We start from the raw sequence: 11,551 nt of genomic DNA on the forward strand, positions 1-11,551 counted from the left end.
TGCTGATGCAATACAGTGCATTTGGACATGTATGGGATAGTTTATCCAGAAACCCATTATCCAGAAAGTTCCAAATTACGTAAATGCCATCTCCCATAGACTCCATTATAAGCAAATAATTCTCCTTTTTCTCTGTAATAATAAAACAGTACCTTGTATTCAACCCCAGCTAAGATACAGTTAATCCTTATTGGAGGCAAAACAATCCTATTGGGTTTAATTACTTTTTAGATCCAAATTACAGAAAGAACCCTTTTCCAGAAAAGCCCAGATCCCAAGCATTCTGGTCAAAAGGTCCCATGCCTGTATTGCCCAGTTATAGCTGACAGACCATGTATCGAAACACAGGCAGCGTAATAACAGGCGCTAGATTTATACCAGATTCCATATACTGCAATGGGACACGGAGCAAATTTTGCGCCATTATTACCTCTCCTGTCAAGTGTTTGGTATGACTTTCCTTGCAGAGTTATTTCTCAGCAAAGCCTGGCAAGAATCCGAAGCTTTTTTCAGGCATTGTTTCCCTTGAGTCGTGGGATGAGATTTTATAGTTTCTTGTCAAAGCAATTAATATGCAGCTACATAAGGTTACCTTTTAAGATTAACTTGTGCCCGAATGATTTACTGTACATAAAAACAGAAAGCAAACCTTATTTTAAAATACAGTATATTTCCCCTTGAAAATGTATAATCCAAACTTCAAACTGCTACATTTAGGGGCTGATTTACTAATCGACAAATCCGAATCCTGAATGGGAAAAAAAACGGATTGGAAACGAAGATTTTGCGACTTTTTTGTATTTTTTGAGATTTTTTCGTCGCCGTTGCGACTTTTTCTTAGCCGTTACGACTTGAGCAAATTGTCGCGACTTTTTTGTAGCCGTTACGACTTGCACGAATTGTCGCGACTTTTTCGTATTGAGCGCTCGTAAACGGCGGCCAAACCTTTCCGTCTTGATTTTTTTTCCGCATGATTTTGGAAGCCTCTCATAGGACTCAATGGCACTCTGCAGCTCCAACCTGGCCCAAGGAAAGCCTCCCATAGGGCTCAATGGCACTCTGCAGCTCCAACCCGGCCCAAGGAAAGTCTCCCATAGGGCTCAATGGCACTCTGCAGCTCCATCCTGGCCCAAGGAAAGTCTCCCATAGGGCTCAATGGCACTCTGCAGCTCCAACCCGGCCCAAGGAAAGTCTCCCATAGGGCTCAATGGCACCCTGCAGCTCCAACCTGGCCCAAGGAAAGTCTCCCATAGGGCTCAATGGCACTCTGCAGCTCCAACCTGGCCCAAGGAAAGTCTCCCATAGGGCTCAATGGCACTCTGCAGCTCCAACCCGGCCCAAGGAAAGCCTCCCATAGGAATCAATGGCACTCTGCAGCTCCAACCTGGCTCAAGGAAAGTCTCCTATAGGGCTCAATGGCACTCTGCAGCTCCAACCTGGCCCAAGGAAAGTCACGATACTGAAGCTTGAATGAATCCGAAACTTTCGTACTCGGCACGACGGCTACGAAAAAGTCACGACAATTCGCGCAAGTCGTAACGCTACAAAAAAGTCACAACAATTTACAAAAAAGTTGTAACGGCTACGAAAAAGTTTACGAAAAAATCACAAAATACCGATCATTACGAAAAAAACGCATTCGGACGCTTTTCGGACGTTTGTGGATTAGTAAATGTGCTGCTAGTTGTAAGCATGGAGTGGGAGAGAGCAGGTGCTTCGGGCTGCTGCCCCAGAGTCGCTGCTTCAAACAGCAATAGATATGTGTAGCGCTTATTCATTACCAGGAATACACTCATGCTCTCAAAGGGGTAGTTCATCTGTAAATTAACTTTTAGTATGATGCACGCTCTGATATTCTGGGATAATCTGCAAAGTTGCTTCATTTTTTTAGTATTTTTTTTTAATTGTTTAGCTTTTTCTACAGCAGATCTTTAGTTTGAAATTTTAGGAGCTATCTGGTTGCTACCCTAGCAACCACACAGTTGTTTAAATAAAAGAGTAGAAGCTGAATATGGCAGGGCATGAATAGAATGATAAGTATTTAAATATAGCAATAAAATTGTAGCCTCACAGAGCAATAGGTTTTTGGCTGCTGGGGTCACTGACCCCCATTTGAAAGATGGAAAAATAAGGTAAATATTTTTAAAAAAAAATCATAAAGACCCTATGCTGTGTGTGGAAATCTGAGATCAATAGCAAAATGAATATTAAATGTAATTGGCTGTGTTACTGCATTTTACCCAGTATATGTGCCACAACAAATAAATATATGCATACATAAATAATACATTTTTCTGCTCCAAAATGATGTCTTGGCAGAGCTATTGCCAGAAGAGTCACATGGGAAGTTGTTCGATACACTTTTCGGGCTTGCCATAAATAACCAGAATTTTATTTTTTTTGGTGGCCCTAGTGCTCTTCCATAGGTCACAGACAGAGGAACAAGGGAAAGATTCCTCTGATCCCCTACAAGCATGAAAAAAATAATCAGGAAAAAAAAGTAATAGTGTGCCATTAAGGCCCAGGAGCAACTCCTTTTAGCAGTTCATTTAAAGACTGTCCACTATCAGGATATACAAGGCAGAATCCATGCAAAACAGCCATGTGGTGTTGCCATTTATTTAAATAGAGGTATATGAACATCAACAAAAACCTGAACCTGTTTAATATTACAAATACCCAGCCCAGCTTTGCTCATCGCTCTCCTTAATAGGTTCATGTCACCATGTTGAACATTTTAGTTGAATTCAGAACCAAGAAAAATAATGGAAATAGAGCCATTTTCTTCTCACTCTTCTTTCTTAATAAATGGTTAATCTGGTTAATATGGCTAAACAGACCTCAGATTCCATTTCACAAACTAGAACATGATTAAGGATAAAGAAGGGTAAAAGGATAGTGTACCCAGTAACAAGTAAGCTGACCTGTAAAGATCTATTTTTATTTCACCTACAGGCTTGGGCCAAAAGGTCATTAGCGCATTATGGGCATGGTGATGGAGACAAACAGTCCTACTTTCTAGGCAGATAGGAAATGCAAACACATATAGACCCAGGGTCTGTTGTTTTACTGTATATTGTGTCTCTGTTTTTATTTAGAAAAGAGCAAAGAGTTTGCTGGTAATATTAACCACTGACCTGCCTGGTATTAACAGATAATACCAGTAACAAGATATTAAAATGTGTCCTTCACCAAAATGCATATACTGTATATACTCGGGTATAAGCCTAGTTTTTCAGCACCCAAAATGCGCTCAAAAAGTCACCCTCGGCTTATACTGGAGTCGGGTGCCATGGGTCCCTCTAAGCTAGTACCCTTTGTCCTTTGTGTGCAAATTTATCTTCATCTACCATCCTCACCTGTCCCATTCTGCACTAGACATTTCACTTTATATTCTATATAAACTATATATAGTTTTGAAGGATTTTAACTCTTTGTGTTTTAACTTGGTTGCTGAGTACTCTTAAGGTATCATTGTTGATAAAACAATTGTTTTTGTTGACCCTCCACTTACAGAGGTAGTTTACAGTTTTTATTTGAAATAAATATTTAAAAACATATATCCCACTGATGCCTCATTTAATGTAATGTTATTGGTATTTATTTTGATGAAACTTAGCAGTAGCTGCTGCATTTCCCACCCTAGGCTTATACTCGAGTCAATACGTTTTTCAAGTTTTCTTAGGTAAAATTAGGTACCTGGGCTTATATTCGGATCGGCTTATACTCGAGTATATAAAACGGGCAGAGTTGTATTAGATTCTGTATGGGATGCTCACATCTCTTATTTCCCTGTAGCTCTGTTATATGGGTAGATGTTATAAGTTTGGCAAGCAAACCAGACAATGGTGGTACCGCTAATGTAGACCTTGCTCTGTTGCCCTGTGGAATGTCCCCCAGGGACTTGGCTTGCATGCTGATGGGAGGAAAACTTAGACAACTGACAATTGTATCTCCTGTATTGATCAGTATTACATGTTATTTGTAAGTATGACATTAAACTTACTGGTGTACAGTGCTGAGAAATATATTGACACAAAAATAATTCTCATCATTGTTCTAGCGCAGCAAAAAAGTCAAAGGGTTGGAGCCACATTGTTACCTGCACTAAATGCCATCCTGGGTGTGTAGAGTTATAACCAGTTGTTCCTGTGTCCCCCAAGGTAGATGTGAGACCAAATTGCTTTGATATCAATGGTACTGATTTGGAGTGTGGAAGAAAGTAAAAGCTTTCAACCCAGCTGTAAATTAGATTTCAGCTTAACTGCTTGTCTTATTAAATATTAAAGCAGCTAGCTGCAATATTAGAAGTGCTTATCTGTGCCAACTGACTGTTATATTCTTGGAACATTTATTAATTATTGCTAATGTATTTACAAACCTTCCTAAACAGAATTCCTCTGCAGAAATGTCATTGATTGCAATGTTTTTTTTTTTCTGTTTGTTTTTGTAACCTCTTTATCAGCCTTCCCAGACAAGTACCAGTAGAACGTGGGTCACACTGGACTCTTTTACCGAGAATGGGCCTTTGCTAAGTGGAAGAGGAAGGTGAGGGTGTTGTGCAACTACACCTCTCTTGTTGCTATACAGAAAAATTAAGATAGAGGGCACTAGAGGTTCTTGCAAACAAAGCAAAAAAGGTTTTATTTAACATTAAAGGAGTTTACTAACAATACAAATGTTACATACAAAAATCCAATGTAGAGCGTAATACTAACCTCCGACCTATCTCTCTGCTCCCATTCATCTCCAAACTGCTTGAGCGCCTAGTATACAACTGACTGACGCTATTCCTCTCTGACAATAACCTCCTGGATCCCCTACAATCTGGTTTTAGACAACAACACTCCACCGAAACTGCTCTAACCCGACTAACAAATGACCTCCTTTCGGCTAAAGCCAAAAAACACTACTCGCTACTAATACTTATCGATCTCTCTGCTGCTTTTGACACTGTGGATCACCCTCTTCTCCTCCAGACTCTCCGCTCTCTTGGCCTTCGTGACACTGCCTTATCCTGGTTTGCATCTTATCTCTCAGATCGATCCTTCAGTGTCTCTTACAATGGGGAATCAACTTCTCCCCTGCCTCTTTCTGTCGGGGTACCCCAAGGCTCTGTCCTGGGCCCCTTACTATTTTCTTTCTATACCTCCTCACTTGGCAAATTAATCAGTTCTTTTGGCTTTCAGTACCACCTCTATGCTGACGATACTCAGATCTATCTTTCCTCTCCTGATCTCAACCCAGAGCTTCTAACTCGCGTCTCTTCCTGCCTGTCCGCTATCTCCACTTGGATGTCCCAACGTTACCTCAAATTAAACCTCTCTAAAACTGAACTGGTTCTCTTTCCCCCATCCAACGCCCACATTGTTCCCGAGGTATCTATACAGGTTAACAATTCTACCATCACCCCATCTTCCCAGGCCCGGTGCCTTGGGGTTATCCTTGATTCTGCCCTGTCCTTCACTCCTCATATCAAATCATGTCACTTTCACCTAAGAAATATCTCCAAAATCCGATCATTTATCACCCAAGATGCTGCCAAAATTCTTATTCACTCTCTTATAATATCTCGCCTGGACTACTGTAACTCCCTATTAACTGGCCTTCCCCTCCAAAGACTGTCCCCTCTCCAGTCCATAATGAATATTGCTGCCAGGCTCATACACCTCTCCAACCGCTCCTCCTCTGCCGTGCCGCTCTGCCAATCTCTGCACTGGCTTCCCCTACCATCCAGGATAAAATTCAAACTAATGACTCTCACATTTAAAGCAGTCCATAACTCTGCCCCACCCTACATCTCTGAACTCATCTCTAGGTACCATCCAACCCGCTTGTTACGCTCCTCTACTGACCTGCTCTTCAACTCCTCTCTCATTCCCTCCTCACATGCTCATATTCAAGACTTTGCAAGGGCTGCCCCCCTTCTCTGGAATTCGCTCCCACAAACTGTCAGACTTTCTCCCAATGTCTCTGCCTTCAAGAGATCTCTAAAAACACATTTATTTAGAGAAGCTTACCCTAATCTAGTTTAGCAATACCCTGTGCCACACCTCTCTCAACTCTGGTCATGCCCATTCCCATACCTTGTGTCTCAACCCTTCTCCTTGTAGATTGTAAGCTCTTTTGGGCAGGGCCCTCTTCACCTCTTGTATCGGTTATTGATTGCTTTATATATTACTCTGTATGTCCAATGTATGAAACCCACTTATTGTACAGCGCTGCGGAATATGTTGGCGCTTTATAAATAAATGTTAATGTAATGTAATGTAAATCCAAAGGGGCTAATTCATTGGTCCCCTACATCTTAATTTCAAATGTAACAACTGATTTAAAATTTGAGTATGTGGGGGTAAAAAGAAAAAGAAGCCATTTTCCATTATGATACAAAATTGCTCAGAGCACTCTTCTAAGCACTTTTGCAATTTACACTAATCCTGTACGGAGAAATAACAGTTGACTCTTCTCGACTCTTAGCAAAATGTTTTTCTCATTAAAATTAATTTTCAGCCAACCAGAGGGCCCAAAAGAATTAATTATACGTTTAAAAACTGCTAATATCTTGAAAACTAAAAAATAAATTATTATGTTATTGAATTTTGTAAAATAATAATAATGTAATTTGTAAAACTGCTTATAAGAGAGCTCTGAGCAATTTTACATTTGTTTTTAGGATTTTAATTTACTTTATCTTGCACCGTAAGTGTAATTCATGACTTCTTTTCTCAGTCGACTGAATTTGGAGCAGACTTGGAAATTTTTGGTCCATGGGAGAAATTGTTTCTTTTACTGGAGATCACTTTCTGAAAGGGAAAAATCAGTGTTGGAATTGGGCAGATGCTTAGATTCTGCAAAAAAAAAACAGGTGCGAAAAGTTTAAATTGTTGGTAAAAAAATTCAGACTATATGGGAAAGCTGTTGTATATGTGAAACTAATTTGACTAAAATGTAAAAGAAAACCTCAGAATTTTACCTGGAAAAATGATAAATCAGCACCCCATGTTTGTATCAATCGAAGGAACAATATCATAAAAATAAAATGAATGAGAGAAGCTTTGGAAATAGGTAATCCACATTAATATACACTTTCTGGTTTTATTTGACCTACAGACACAGTAATTGATAGGTTACTAGTATTTCATGTCTCACTGGGCTGCTGGGAATTAGTGCATTTAATAACATAGGAGAGGCCTTGTTTGTTGTCACTATTTTTGTTTTTCACTTTTGCCAGAATGATAAAGCCCAGTCCTTTTGTAGACTTAAATGAGGCTCTAGGCTTTCAGTCTCACAGATGACAGCATTTGAGCCATATCTAATCCATATATCTTTGCTAAGGTAATGCAGCGTGGCTTTCTGTTTGTTACCAGGCCCTACCAATGATCTCAACATGTTTATTTTAATCCTTGACACTGAAACATTATTCCCAGTCAAACATGTAGTACATTTCCTTTCAATTTTCTGTGTGAAAATAAACTGTAAATTCTAAGAAGTATCCAAGTGTTATGACAGTGGCTGCAATTTGTGGGATGTTCTCTAGTGGACTAGAAGCCTTGCACTATATATCATCAGCCAAGATAGTTCAATTTTCTCCTGGTCTACCCTAGATTCTTTATACGGTTTTTAATGTTTTCCTAAAGGACAAAGGTTCTTAACACAATGATGTATATCACAGAGTAAAGAGACAGCCTTGGCTTTTACTTGTTTCCAGGTCTAATGGCTTGGAACAGAATCTTTTTGTCATGATCATGGCCATGTGTGTTTCATATGCCATCTTAATTTATTTGTGTGGCTACCACTAACTGTTTGCTGCAAAGAGTTTAGGCAGCCTCCAATCAGCAAACTGACAGCCAACCTGATTTAGCAGTAAAGGATTATATTAAAAACATATAGGTAAAGAAATGTTATATGGAATCTCTAAAACAATACACCGAGGGGAGAGGGGCGCATTGAAAACTTCTCATGAATTTTAAGCATCTAATGTATCAGAGGAAGAAAGAAATCTGCTACACAGAGGGGACAAATGTTTGTCCTGGGTCATGCCATGAATACCAAAGATGCTCCCGTTACAGATGAAATGTTGCTTATGAGACAGAAAGAGCATCAGGGGGATACATCTGTTAAAAGAAAAAGCAACATAGTGATTGGGTTCAAGTAAATGTGAATGTGTACAACCCTACAAGGCACAAAGGGAAGCTAAAATTCACACGCTAGCAATTATAGGACAACTTTCTTTGCTGCAAGTAGGAACATTTCATAAGTCCATGAAACTATTGTATAGTCTTACTATAAAACCAGCACCCCCAGATGTACAGACTAAAACAACTGCTTTTCATTAGTAAGAGAAATTCAAATATATTGAAAGTATATATTTTTCTATTATCAAGTATTATCTTCATGACGTTAGCACGCACACAACAGAAAACTATAAAAGAATAAAGACAAATTAAAGAAATTACATAAAGGTAAAGCTTCAATTTCTTTATGGAAGAAACCCCTAAAAGTAAATATTATTTCTATCACATTCTGCATAGTTTATTTACTAAAAGTTGCAACTATCAATTGTAGTAACATTAACCCAGACACATGAAAATGTCCTACATCCACATGTCCCAATTATACATGGAAAGTTCTCTGACCAAGCCTTGACCCCTAATATACTTATACGGATGGATCCTAATTGCTGTTCCTGAAGGCCTTGCCACCCCGAACCTTTAACAATCAGGCCATAGATTCCAAGGATAAAGTGCCATCTGCACTGGGAAAAATTCTGCCAAACATGCCAAGGGAACCTCTGATTCCATCTCTTTCATGCAACAGTGGCGTATATATGTATATAATATAGAATGCTACTGCTATATGCAGCATTATCAGAACTTTCAGCACCTCCTATTTCTTCTGGAGTTAGCCTATTTTGGCTCCTCTCCCCCAATCTCCCATCGCCCCATGGCATTCTTCTGGTTTTTGCACATTCTCTCTAAGTTTTGCTTGATTTCTGAACACATGCACAGTAAGCATTTGAAGATGTCATAGTAAGCCATTGTGCATGCGTGGGTATCATTTAGTGGCTTCAATAAGGCATTTATACATGTGATTCCCCCGAGAAAAGAGCATCAGAGGTTGACACTCTGCACTATTCATTTTTATAATGCAGTGAATATCATTGCAATTGATAAAATGTGATCCTCTGGCCTGTAGAAGGTTTGTAAACAAATGATGGGGACAATCACTGATGATGGGTAAGTTCTGCAGGGCCACCTAAGTCCAGGTCCAGATTTAAAATAGGCCTTGGTATTGCAAATATAGAGTTTCCCAAGCAGCCTGCACCAGCCCAATAAATAGTGACTGTCTACTGGACTGGCCCAAGGTAAGACAGCCCAAGGTAAGTGAGATTTTGGGACTTTTATTACAAGGTCATATTAAATAATACAGAAACATCACATAAAAGAGCACAGAACTGTCACATCAGTGTTGGTTCCCCAAGGTGTTCTGGTGCTGGCATTCCAACCTGTCCCAAAACCTATCCTGAGCCTGTTCCAGTGATGATGCCTTTTCTGTTGTATCTCTGGAATCACCTTATATGTTACCTACTGTTCATTCATAAATGTGCAATGGTCCTGGACCGATGGTAGATTGTAATATTATACTTTAACCAGCATCGCCTGCTAATAACAAAGCCCAGTTTGTAGATACAGCCCAGGCAATGCTTGATCCCACCTAAACTTTTCATTGGGTTTAAATCAAGGGTATCATTTTAAGCACAGAGTAAAATGATGTGTTCATTTTCAGTTTCTCTTTCCTCCATTTTGTTGCTTTCTGACACCTAACTTATAAAGAATAAAGACAATGGAAATGGAAAGACCTGCCTGGAAAATATATATATTCTTCCAAAAATGCAGCTTTTTTCCTGACATTGCAGTGGCAGTCCGCTGAAATTGTGCCTGATGCATCAAAATGAACACAACTGGGCCTGCATAAAAACAACCCACTGTGTGTACCCTGAAATCTTTAGGGTGGGGGAAGCTCCAGGGTTGCCCAGTATAAACAGAAGAGGCAGAATAGACACAACGAACATTACTTGCACAATACCAGCAAGTAGCATTAATATGTGCAATATCTGTGTCCATTTTATAGTGACCACACTTGCACATTAATTTGTAAATGAGGCTCATTATGTTCCTATGTTTAACATTACCACATTAAAGGCTGTTGTTCACAAATTTGTACACAAGATGGAGCTACATTTGTAAAGTTCACATAGTAATATGGATAGCATGCGTAGGATAAAATGTTGCTAGTATCCTAAAGGTCCCCATACACGGCCCGATTTCAGTCACTTAGACAGATTCGGCAGCTAATCGGCCCGTGTATGGGGACTACTGACGGGCCTGCCTGACCGATATCTAGCCTGAAATCGGGCAGGTTAGAAAATCTAGTTGGATTGGGGACCACATCGGCTCGTTGAGCTGTACAGAGATAAACATCTACTGTTAGTAACTGGATTTATGTGCCTTTTTGGAGTTATTACTCTCCATTTCTTGACAGATCAGAACTCTTTTGTAAATGTGATTCAGCACTATATGTGCAGTTTAATGGTATCAAATAATTAGTAGTGGTTTATTGGAGACTTGATACTAAGGTCCCTGATTTCATATCAATATGGCATATTGTTTAAATCTGATTAGGACTCAGATATGGAAGCATTTTTTGGTAACAGTACTTGTACAACAGTTGAGACTTAAGTGGCAACAATCTAGTCTTTTGAATTAAGTAGAAAATAAAATAATCCTTCAGGGTTTATGGATTAGGATGTTTCTTAAATGAAATCTTAGATAGGGTACATCCAGTGAGTTTCTTGATAAATGGGGAGAGACGTTTAGTGAGACATGATTTAAATTGATGGAGTTAATGATAACTGAAAGTGGTAATAGACTGGCGTTTTCTTGAAAACATTTCACCGCTCATTCAAGCGGCTTCTTCAGTTCAACTGAGTGGTAAGGAATTCCCTGGCATTTAAACCCTTGAGGGTAGTACAGTCACAGACATCCAATCACAGTGGTTCCATTGAACTTATTCAGTTAGGTGTTGGCTGGAACTCACAGGTGTGAAAAAAGTATGATCCAGTCACAATTGTACCATGATTGTCATTGAGGCAGGTGTTAATCTTTAAAAGTACATGATTGGAAGTGTGAATTGTTGTGAAACTGCCAGGGTAAGTATGTCAACGCGGCATTGTATGTTGATGACAAGCACTGTTGCAGGCCCCCTCCTCTGTTCAGGGATGTTTTTTCCAGTTTAGCACAAATAGCTTCCTTCATGCCTCTTTCAGACCATCTGTCTTCTTGGTTTCAAAATATGCACATTGCTATCCTCAAAGGAGTGTACCTTTTCCTTTAGATGTAGATAGACTGCTGGGTCTTGTTTTAGGAGTTTGCCCTCCTATGTTGGGCCATTCTCTTACAGAGCAGTTGTTTGGTCTCCCCAATGTATAGATCTGAGCACTCTTCACTACACTGGACTGCATAGACCACATTACTTTTCATACTTGTGTATT

Source organism: Xenopus tropicalis, chromosome 3, assembly GCF_000004195.4.
Source record: "Xenopus tropicalis strain Nigerian chromosome 3, UCB_Xtro_10.0, whole genome shotgun sequence".
Classification (NCBI taxonomy): Eukaryota; Metazoa; Chordata; class Amphibia; order Anura; family Pipidae; genus Xenopus; species Xenopus tropicalis.